Source organism: Microtus pennsylvanicus, chromosome 21 (assembly GCF_037038515.1).
Source record: "Microtus pennsylvanicus isolate mMicPen1 chromosome 21, mMicPen1.hap1, whole genome shotgun sequence".
NCBI lineage: Eukaryota > Metazoa > Chordata > Mammalia > Rodentia > Cricetidae > Microtus > Microtus pennsylvanicus.
In genome coordinates this window covers 34495743-34505665 of record NC_134599.1, presented here as the reverse complement: position 1 = coordinate 34505665, position 9923 = coordinate 34495743, and the positions used below count along the sequence as shown (strand labels likewise).

Genomic DNA, 9923 nt, shown 5'->3' with positions numbered 1-9923 from the left:
TATGTAGTCCAGGCTGGTCCAAGACTTCCCATGCAACAGAGGATCTTAAACATCAGAGCCTCTGCCTCTATTCCTTAAGTGCTGACAATAGAGGGTGCACCACCCTACCCAGTGTGTTTCATACTAGGCTTGAACTCAGGGCTTCCTACACACTAGGCAAGGAGAACTCTGCCAAATTAGTTACATGCTTGACCCTCAACCAGATATTTTCTTAGCATGTCACTCCCAAGATTCCTGCCAGGACTGAGAGGAACTGATTTATGCCTTCCCATCATCTCTCTGGGGTTAAGGGTAATTAAGCTAGTCAGGAGTGATGGCACACACCTTTAATCTCAGCACTCTGGAGGCAGAGGCAGGCAGATCTCTGTGAGTTCAAGCCCAGCCTGGTCTTTAGAGTGGGTTTCAGAACAGCCAGGAGCTAGAGAGCGAGACCTTGTCTGGAAAAACAAACAAAGAAACAAACAAAATAAACAAAAAGCTGATGCGTGTGTGTGAGGGGGAGTGCTTACGCGTGTTGTGGGTACAGATCAGAGGGTAACTTGCAGAAATCAGTTCCCTGCGGACTGGGGATTGAACTCGAGTCCTTAGGCTTGGCGGTAGGTGCCTTTTATCCACTGAGCCATCTTTACTTGCCCTTGTTAAGCGTAATTTAAAGAGTGCCACTAATAAAAACATCCAGATGCAATTAGCAGTAAATAGTCTTTTTTATTCTGACAACTAATTTAGTGTTTAATAGATATGTCTTATACTTGTGCATAAACAGGAGCCATGGTCAGAAACCGGATTGAGGAATCAAGCAGAGATGATATTTGTTTGTTTGTTTGGTTGGTTTTTCAAGACAGGGTTTCTCTGCAAAGCTGTGGCTGTCTTGGAACTCCCTCTGAAGGACAGGCTGGCCTCGAACTCACAGAGATCTGCCTGCCTCTGCCTCCTGAGCACTGGGATTAGAGGTGTGTGCCTCCACCAGAGATAGTATACCTAACTTCAAACATTTGGAGACAACATTATTATGTATTGCTTTTGATTTTCTGACACCTGGAACAAGTTGAGATTGGTCAGAAAAACAAGCAGGCAAAAAATTACAAGCAACATGGTCAATTTTTAGTCTTGAGCCTGAGGATGAAAGTCTCTGTGTGTTTGATGCCTTCTGCCTGCAAACCAAAGAGGAGTTGTTTGGGTTAACTCCAGAATGAGTTTTTTGGGGGTGGGTATGGAAGCACGAAGAACAGGAAACAACCTCAGATGCACTGAAGTGCACATCTCAGGGAGGCTGAGCTACCAACAGGAAACACTATGTTTAGGCACAACACAGCTGTTGTGACATGGTATTTACTCATTCTGTTAGCCACAGACACCAGCTCAGCTATTAGGGTGTCTGGGCCACCCTTCTCCAGCCATGTTGCACCTACTCCTATGGCTTTTTGAACCTTTGGTCATTTGTTCTAAGATTTTTTAATTCATTGAATTAACAAATATTAGCCAGGTATTGTTTAGGCCCCAAAGACAACGTATTAGGCCAAGGCCAGTGGTTCTCGACCTGTGGATCATGGCCGTTTTAGAGATGATAACCCTTTCACAGGGGTCACATATCAGATATACATATCAGATATTTAAATTAGGATTCATAACAGTAGCAAAATTACTGTTATGAAGTAGCAATGAAGTAATTTGCAGCATTAGGAAAGTTGAGAATCACCGCATTACTCAATTAGGGTGTTTCTACTCTAACAGAGGAAGACACCATCAACAACGGAAGCCCCACATAGGTCAGAGGGTCAGTGTGAATAGAGAGGCAAGAGGGCAGATTCAAGCCTCCCAGTTCTATTGCATAGAAGTCTACACTGCAAACGTGGCCAATGAACCTAAAACTGGAGCTTTCTGTAGGGAGTCAGACAAGCAGGTGACTCTGTATAGGAAAGGCAAGGACTCTGTACATGTCCAAGGAAAGAGCTACAGTGGCCAACGTGGCTATGGGGACCAGGCAAAGCTGGTTCTCTAGGAGATGCCCAAATCACCAAGACTGTGCTGAGTTGTAAGTTTATTGAGTCCACCTGTTGATGTCAAAAGAAGGACTCTGCTCAAGAAGATGGAATTGCTCTGGGCTAGAGAAGACAGAGAGACAGAGGCTGTGGGCTCCAGTTCCAGACTTCAGGCTGTTATTGTTCTGAAGTTTGAGGAGAAATACAGCTATAAAAAAAATGACCCATTGGAAAAGAAATACAGCTCAATTTAAACTTCCCAAAGAGGGGTATAGCATCAGAGAAGGAGAGAGGCTGTGGTGGTTTGAAAGAAAATGGCCCCCAAAGGGAGTGCTATTAAGAGGTGGTTTTGTGAGAGTAGGTGTGGCCTGGTTGGAGAAAGTGTGTCACTGTGGAGACAGGCTTTGAGGTCTCTTCTGCTCAGGCTCCCCTCGGTGTGACACTAGGTCGACTTCCTGCTGCCTTCAGCACCACATCCGCCCGGATGCCCCCATGCTCCCCGCCATGTTGATAATGGACTAACCTGAAACTGTAAGCTAGTCCCAATGAAACGTTTTCCTTTATAAGAGTTGCCACCGTCATGGGGTCCTTCCCATCCATAAAGACCCTAACTAGGACACATGGTGACAGGTGGCACCGTGTTTTATTGTGCACAATGGACAAACTGAACTTCAGGTGAGAGCTGGGGTGGCCAGGGAGCAAACCAAGGACGCACTAGGGAGGAGCTTTCCAAGCACTAGAAAGAGGAAATAGAAAGTTCTAGGTGGTGGAAGCTGGGGATTTGCTTGTGTTAAGGAAGAGCAAAGACATGTAGCTGGAACATACAGAGCTGGGATATGAGGACCCAGGTGAGACCAGTGTCACCTGAGTTTAGAACAGAGGGGTGATGGGAACACCTTTGCTGTTATTGTGTAACAGACGCTGTTACTATTATAAGATTGTGCACGGTGATAGGTCTGATAAAGAGTTTCGTTTGAGCTTAGTGTGTCCTTTGACTCTCTTCCCCCACACAACGTTTGTAGATCACAGAGCGCAAAGGAAACAGAGAGAGCAATGAAGTGGAGCCACGCGACAAGCTCTCAAGGCCCACCCCAGCTACACACTTCCACCAGTGCATTTCCACATCCTACGAGTCCAATTACCTCCTCAAGCAGTGTTGCCACCTGGGACCAAGGAAGGGAGCCTATGGGAGACATTGCTCTCTCACGCCGTGACATCCACTGAAGTCTATAGTTCATAGTAGGGTTTTCACTTTGAGCTGAATAGTCCGTAGGCTATCCACTTTTGTTTCGGGAAGACCAGGGCTGCTGGTGTGATGGGGGACAAGGATGTGGACCGAACAGTACGTGGAGAGGCTGCTGTTGGACTCTAAGTGTAATCCAGGAAATTTGGGAGTGGACTGTGTGAGTTGACAAGAGTTGCTGATGCATTACCGAGGCGGGGGATGAAGTAAGGGCATTAAGGATGACTACAGGAGAAAATAAGAACGACCACAGGCTTTGCTTGAGTAATTGGAAAGGTTATAAAATGGGGAACTACAGGAGAGAAAGAGCTAGGAAACAAACGGAGACCATTTTTTTTTCCTTTTTGGATAAATTTAGTTGGAAATGCTATCCAAAGGTACATTTCAATCAAGAGTTGAATTCTGAGTGGCACTCAGGAGAAAGGCCTGGACTTATACATACATTTGAGATCATCAGTTTCTACATAGCAAAACATGGGACTGGATAAGGTCAATCCGAGCGTGGGTGTGGATGGAGAAGAGAAAGCCCAAACCCTAGCATCCTCTTATAGTCAGAGACCGAGAATACAAAGTAGAAGCTGCACAGGAGGCTTGAGAAAGTAGCCAGTGAAACTGTAGGAGAAACTGAGGGTGAGGTCAGAACTCAGAGGAACTTTCTTGGGAGATCGACTGAGCCCTGTGCTGCTAGCAAGTGGGTCTAGAATTGGCCACATGCACCATTGGTGGCTCTGGCAAGAGGGAAAGCTGGGCCCGAGGACCAAGTAGGGCAGATTTAAGAAACAAAGAGATGAACTCCTCAATGCATGAGCCAGAGGAGTCAATGCAGAGACAATGACTTCAAGGGGCTTTGTAATAAAGCAAGAGAACAAGGCCACCACGACACAGGGTGTTGGAAAAGGGTCGGAGACCTGGTGAGAAATCTTATGCATGATACAGTTAGTGTGTTCAGACCAGAGATCTCACACTTGCTCCCTTTCTAGCCTTGTGTGTCCCTTGTCCTTTGGTCCGGGGCTAGATTACGTATTCTAGAGCACCAACTGGATACCCTAAGGAGCATCCCAGGGTTTGAGTATAACTGCACTCCAGTTGTAGGGCCAACCTAGGACGATCTTTTCTATGAAGTAAATGAGATTTCCCTTTGCAAGTCAGGATCTCACTCAACATGTAGCTTAGCCTAACCCTGAAACTGTGATCCTCCTGCATCATCCTTTCAGATGACATATCGTAAGGTAACACTTGGGAAGAATCCTCTCCATTCAAAGAACACGTGCACGCTCTGGAATCTCACAGCCTTGTCTTCACATTGGCAGAGCAACATCCACATGGGTCCCAGTGCCTGCTCCAAGGGGACTTCACGCTCTCCCCAGTCCTGGGTGTCCACAGCATGCCTCACTTTAGAGTTGGGGCCTCAGATGTTGGAGACCTAACCAAGGGTAGACAGGAAACTGGAATTAGGGCATAGGTATCCAGACATAAGATCCACAATCACAATTGCACCAGGCTGCCTGAGTGGCCATAGGCTTTGGATGCTGAGCTGTCTTCAGGAGGTGTTCCGTCTTGGCTGAGTTCAGAGTGAAGTCATCCCCAAGCGCCCTACATGTGATTCCCACATGGAAGTAAGGCAGATCTCCTCAGAGGTCTGTCTAGAGAGCATCATCAGGAAACTTGGACCAGACAAGGAACCTACTTGGTTTACAAGGGGCTGAGAGAGAGCCATTATTACATAAGAGAACTTCAAGACCCCAGGGCTGGGTGACATTCAACCTAGCTTCTTGGGCCCAAGTTTTCACTTTCTCAGGGGCCCAGTCCCTCACCACACTCTCCACCCCAGATGCAGCACAGCCTCTAGTATTTCCTGTGTTTCCCCTCACTCTTTTCTAAACCTCCCCCCTTCCTACCCAGACCACTGAGGATTCTGTCCCAGGAGAGAGCAGTCAAGGGAAGATAACATTGCCAACGGAGTAGCTCAGAAGGGCAGATTTCTTTTCTTTTCTTCCTTCCTCTCTTTTTTCATTTAATGTTGTTGTTTGTTTTGTTTTTGTTTTGGAGTCTGTCCAGGAGCTCACTCTTTAGACCAGGCTGGCTTCGAACTCAAAGAGATCCACCTGCCTCTACTTCCCGAGTGCTGGCTTTAAAGACAGCTACCAATGCCCAGCTAGAAGAGCACATTTCTAACGAGAGTGTCAATGGTGCTCCCCAGAGCTCTCTGAAGAAGATGGCCTTCACATTCAACTCCAAAGACTCTCAAGCGCTTGCCCTGAATACTGAGCTCTCCCTCCCAGTGACAAAGTCAACCATTCTTGGCTTTCTCCATCTTCTTCTTTCTGGCTCATCACCCATTACCCTGACTGACTCACTTGGAAAATGTGAGAAATTATTTCATAAAGAACTGCCCTGAGGGAATGGACAGGTAACAGGCTTTAAAGAAATGATATCATCTCATGCTTCATTTAGTAAGAACTATGCTCCCAGTGTGGCTGTTGGTAAGCAAGACAGAGAGCAGATAATAGAAAGATGGACAGGCTGCCAGCGGAGCTTTCTGGTAAAGCGCACTCTCCCTTTCTGTGGAGCCGGGCCAAGGAAAGCCACTCTGCCTCGCTTGCTCTGTGTAGTGAGGCAGGGCCTGGGACTCAGGCCAGCCTGATGGCGGCTGTAGAACTAACATGAGCTATGTGGCTTTGAGTCAGTGACCTCACGCTTCCATGTTCCACGCAAGGAAAGGGGACGATGATACACATTTAACTTTTCCACCACATGTGCATGTGTGTGTGAGTGTATACACGTGTGTGAATCTTTATATGTGCCAAGTGCCAGGCATTGTGGTAGACAGGGCTGAGCGTTGTGTAGGAACTCTACAGGCTGCAGGGACAGGGCAAGAAGATGGAATGGCAGGGTGGGAGTCAGTTGACATTGGAGCTGGAAAGCCTTTCTTGTCAAAGGTTAAGGAGTGCTGTTGGCAATGGGTAGTGTGGCTCCAAAATCTGGGAAGGACGGACCTTTATCCTGTTGATACCTTTGTCTTCCTTTCAGCCTCATAGAACAGGCATCAAACGGGAATCAAAGTTGTCCTGACAAGTGCAGGCCGTGGGCCAAAGGTGGGCTGAAGTATGAGGTAGACTCCAACATAGTGAGCATCCCTTCCTACCTGTCCCCACATCTGCTCTGGGGTTTATGAGCACAGCTTCCAGCTGTGTGAACTAAGGGTAGAAAAAAAGTCATATAGACATCTGTGGACTAAGATTGGCAAGCGGGGCCTCCCTCGCTCTATGGTTGCTTCCTGACACAGCAGCCACCACCCCCACCCTCACCACCAAAACAACAGCCCTAGCTCAAGTGGAAAGCCCTTGGAAAACCTCACAGAGGAGAAACCAAGAAAAAAAAGTTATAGTTTTATACGTGTATTGTTTATATTATAGCCATGGGAGTTGGATAAGGAATAGGATGGTCATGCTAAGAAATGATAAGCTGGAGGATGAAATTGAGAAACACTCAAGCAAGAAAGGAATGAAAAAGAGGAAATAAGGTTTTATATTAGAAATGCTAAATATCTGGATATCTGGAGTTATCAGAAGAGAAATCAAACTGGAAAAAAAGAAAAAAAACTTATAATACAGATAAATTTTCTGAAAAAAAAAGGTGAAAGACCAATCTCAGATAGAAAAGACTCAGATGGAAACAGAGAGAGCAAAAATCCATCTACCCATTTTAAATTATCAAAGACAAATATTCTAAAAGCTTATGAAGTTCATTAAGGTGCCTGGTTATACAATTAATAAATAAAAGTCAAAGATGCTTTTTCTGTTCATTTTTTGAGACAAGGTCTCTTTATACAACTCTGTCTGTCCTACAGCTCACTATGTAGACCAGACAGGCCGTGAACTCACAGAGATCTGCCTGCATCTGCTTTGTTGGGATTAAAGGTGTGCAACACCATTCCCAGCCCAAGTGATGTTTCTTGCAGCAGCAAATAACTGGAAAATGCAATTGAAGAGATCTCCTTTACATAACATTAATGAATATACATCTGTAAGGATAAATCCAACAAAAGACACCAAAGAATGAGAACGTTACTACGTGATATTTTGAAATCATAAATAGAATCAGGGAAACTGATTACCCTAAAGATAGCGAGTCTTTCCAGTCTGACCTCTACATTAAAGCAGAATCAGGCTGCAAGATGACTGGGCAGGTAAGGGTGCCTACCACCAAGCCTGTTGACCTGAATTCAAGACCCAGGCCATAGAAGAAGAGAGCCAGTTCCTTAAAATTGTCCTCCGACTTCTATACTTACACTCTAAATGGGTGCATGCATGTGCGTGCACACACACACACACACACACACACACACACACACACACACACAGAGAGAGAACAAATAAAATAAATACATTAATTTAAAAAAACCCTATAAATAACAAATGCACATCCCAATTGAAAATGGGCAAAAACAGTGTCAACAGGCACCACCAAGACAATATAAGGGTACCCCATAAGCACATGAAAAGAAATTAAAGTCATTTTTCATCAGTGAAAAGCAAATTAAAGACACACTGTAAACCCTTACTAATTTCAGTATGTCTAAAATTAAAACCTGATTGTGGCAAGTATTGGTGGGGAGGTGAGACAGCTTTTATTGGCTCCCGGAAGAGCTGGAAACTAGAAGAAGTCCTTTGCCAGACAGTTTGGCAGTGCCCCAGAAGGCTGAACCTACCGCACTATAGAAGTCACCCACGACACTGCTAAAGTCTTCGCCCAAGAGAAATGAAGTCGTATGTGTACACAAAGATGCCCACAGTGGCTCTGTCTGTAAGAACCCCAGCTGCCACCAACGCTGCCGTCAACACAAGGTCCCTCAAGAGAGCAGATAATCAGTCACACACATCTACAGTGGAATACCACTCCGCCACGAGAAGGAAACACGACACCGATGAATCTCAAAATAATGAAGCAAAGTAAAAGAATCCAGGGGAAAAGGAAAGAGAGAAAGGAAAGATGGAAGGGAGGAAGGAAGGAAGGAAGGAAGGAAGGAAGGAAGGAAGGAAGGAAGAGAGGGAGGAAGGAAGGAAGGAAGGAAGGAAGGAAGGAAGGAAGGAAGGAAGGAAGGAAGGAAGGGAAAGGAAAAAGTTCATTCTAGGACAGACCATGGCTCAGTGGGTTAGGCTGAGGATCTGAGTTCAGTCCCTAGGAGGACACGCTTTGAGCACACACCACACACTCCCTGCCATGGTGCAGTATTAGTTTGACTGATGGTTGATGTGAGAGGGTACAGCCCTTTGTGGGTCATGCCTCCCCTGGGTTGGTGGTCATAGGTGCTATAAGAAAGCATACTGAGCAAGTCACAGAGAGCAAGCCCGTAAGAAGTTCCCCTCCAGGCATGGTTTCTGCTTCAGCTCCTGCCTTTAGCTCCTGCCCTGACTTTCTTCAATGGTAGACTGTGATATTAATGTATAAGCAAAATAATAAAACATTCTTTGTTTCTCAGCTTCTAGGTCACGGTCTCTATCACAGCAATAAAAACCCTAAGACAACACAGTGCGCAGGTGCAGGGGCCCTCCCTGGCCTACCTGTGGGCTCTCTGGTTTGTAGCTGAGGACTGGTTGTCTGCCTGCCAGTTTGCCCCCTGCTTTGCCATAGCAGCTGTCCACGAGAAGCCTACGACAAGCCAGCAAGCCAGGTCCCTTGTGAGCCACTGTCCTTCCCTGTACCACGTGTCCCTCGAGCACTTTGCTGGCTGTGTTTCAGCTTCCGGCTTGCCAAGACCTTTCCCCCTCTTGGCATTATGGAAGCAGCTGAACTGTGAGCTCTGAGGAGCTCACCCTGGGAAGCAGGTGCCATTATCTCTTGCCATTGGCAGAATGGAGTGGGTGGGGGAGGGGAAGCCCTGGCCTGACCAATGTCCAGCAGCTCTGAGCAGTAGACCGTGTGTCCTGAAGCCCAGGCCTTTCTCTAGCTAACTGTGCAAAGCTTTGTTCTCCTTTCTCTCCATGCCCTGTCCTTCCTGAGGCTGGCAGAGATATCACGAAAGGACATAGTCAAGTCTATGATGAGCAGAGGAAAAATAAGCCACACACAGGGGCCCATGCTGGAGCTGAGCAGGAAGAGAGAACAAATCAGATGTCTTACACCTGCTCATTGCTCCTTTCTATAACCCCATCTCCAGAGCATGCACAAGACTTACAAGCTAAGGCTAGGTACTGTAGAGACTGTCCCCTTAGGTCTAAGGACCTTAGTGTGCCTCTTAAAGCAGGATGCTGGTGAGCACCACACAGATTATAGATCATTGTTTATATAAGGCTGGTGGTGAGCCAGGTGGCACTGGCCTTAGACATCAAGATTTTATGTATCTAAAACTGCATGGCAATGATCTTGAGTCCAAGGAAAGGCTGCTATCATTCTGAAATGTATTTGGCCGTAATGGCTCAGGGGGTGGGGCTATGAGTGTTATTCAAATTTTCTTTGCCTCTCAAAAACAACCACTATGCTTTGTTTTGAGGCAAGTTCTCGTGCAGCCTGGGTTGACCTCAAAGTCACCACACAATGGAGGATGGATTTGAACTTCGGATCCTTCTGCATCTGCTTACCAAGTTCCAGGATTACCACACAAGCGGTCCATGACTCTTGCTGGCTGAATCCAGAGCTATGTGATGACTCAGCGAGCGCTCTGCCAACCGAGCTACATCTCAAGCCCCTTCGAAACTCGG

General features: G+C 46.4%; 1 long non-coding RNA gene across 1 annotated transcript; it reads right to left on the bottom strand.

The window, feature by feature from the left end:
• Positions 1–3460: 3460 nt before the first annotated feature.
• On the bottom strand, positions 3461–8902 carry LOC142839284 (uncharacterized). Its single transcript, XR_012908718.1, has 3 exons — positions 8787–8902; positions 4820–4924; positions 3461–4645 (listed from the first exon to the last, which is right to left on the bottom strand). It is a non-coding gene; the product is annotated as an uncharacterized LOC142839284 (long non-coding RNA).
• Between the last annotated feature and the right edge of the window lie 1021 nt (positions 8903–9923).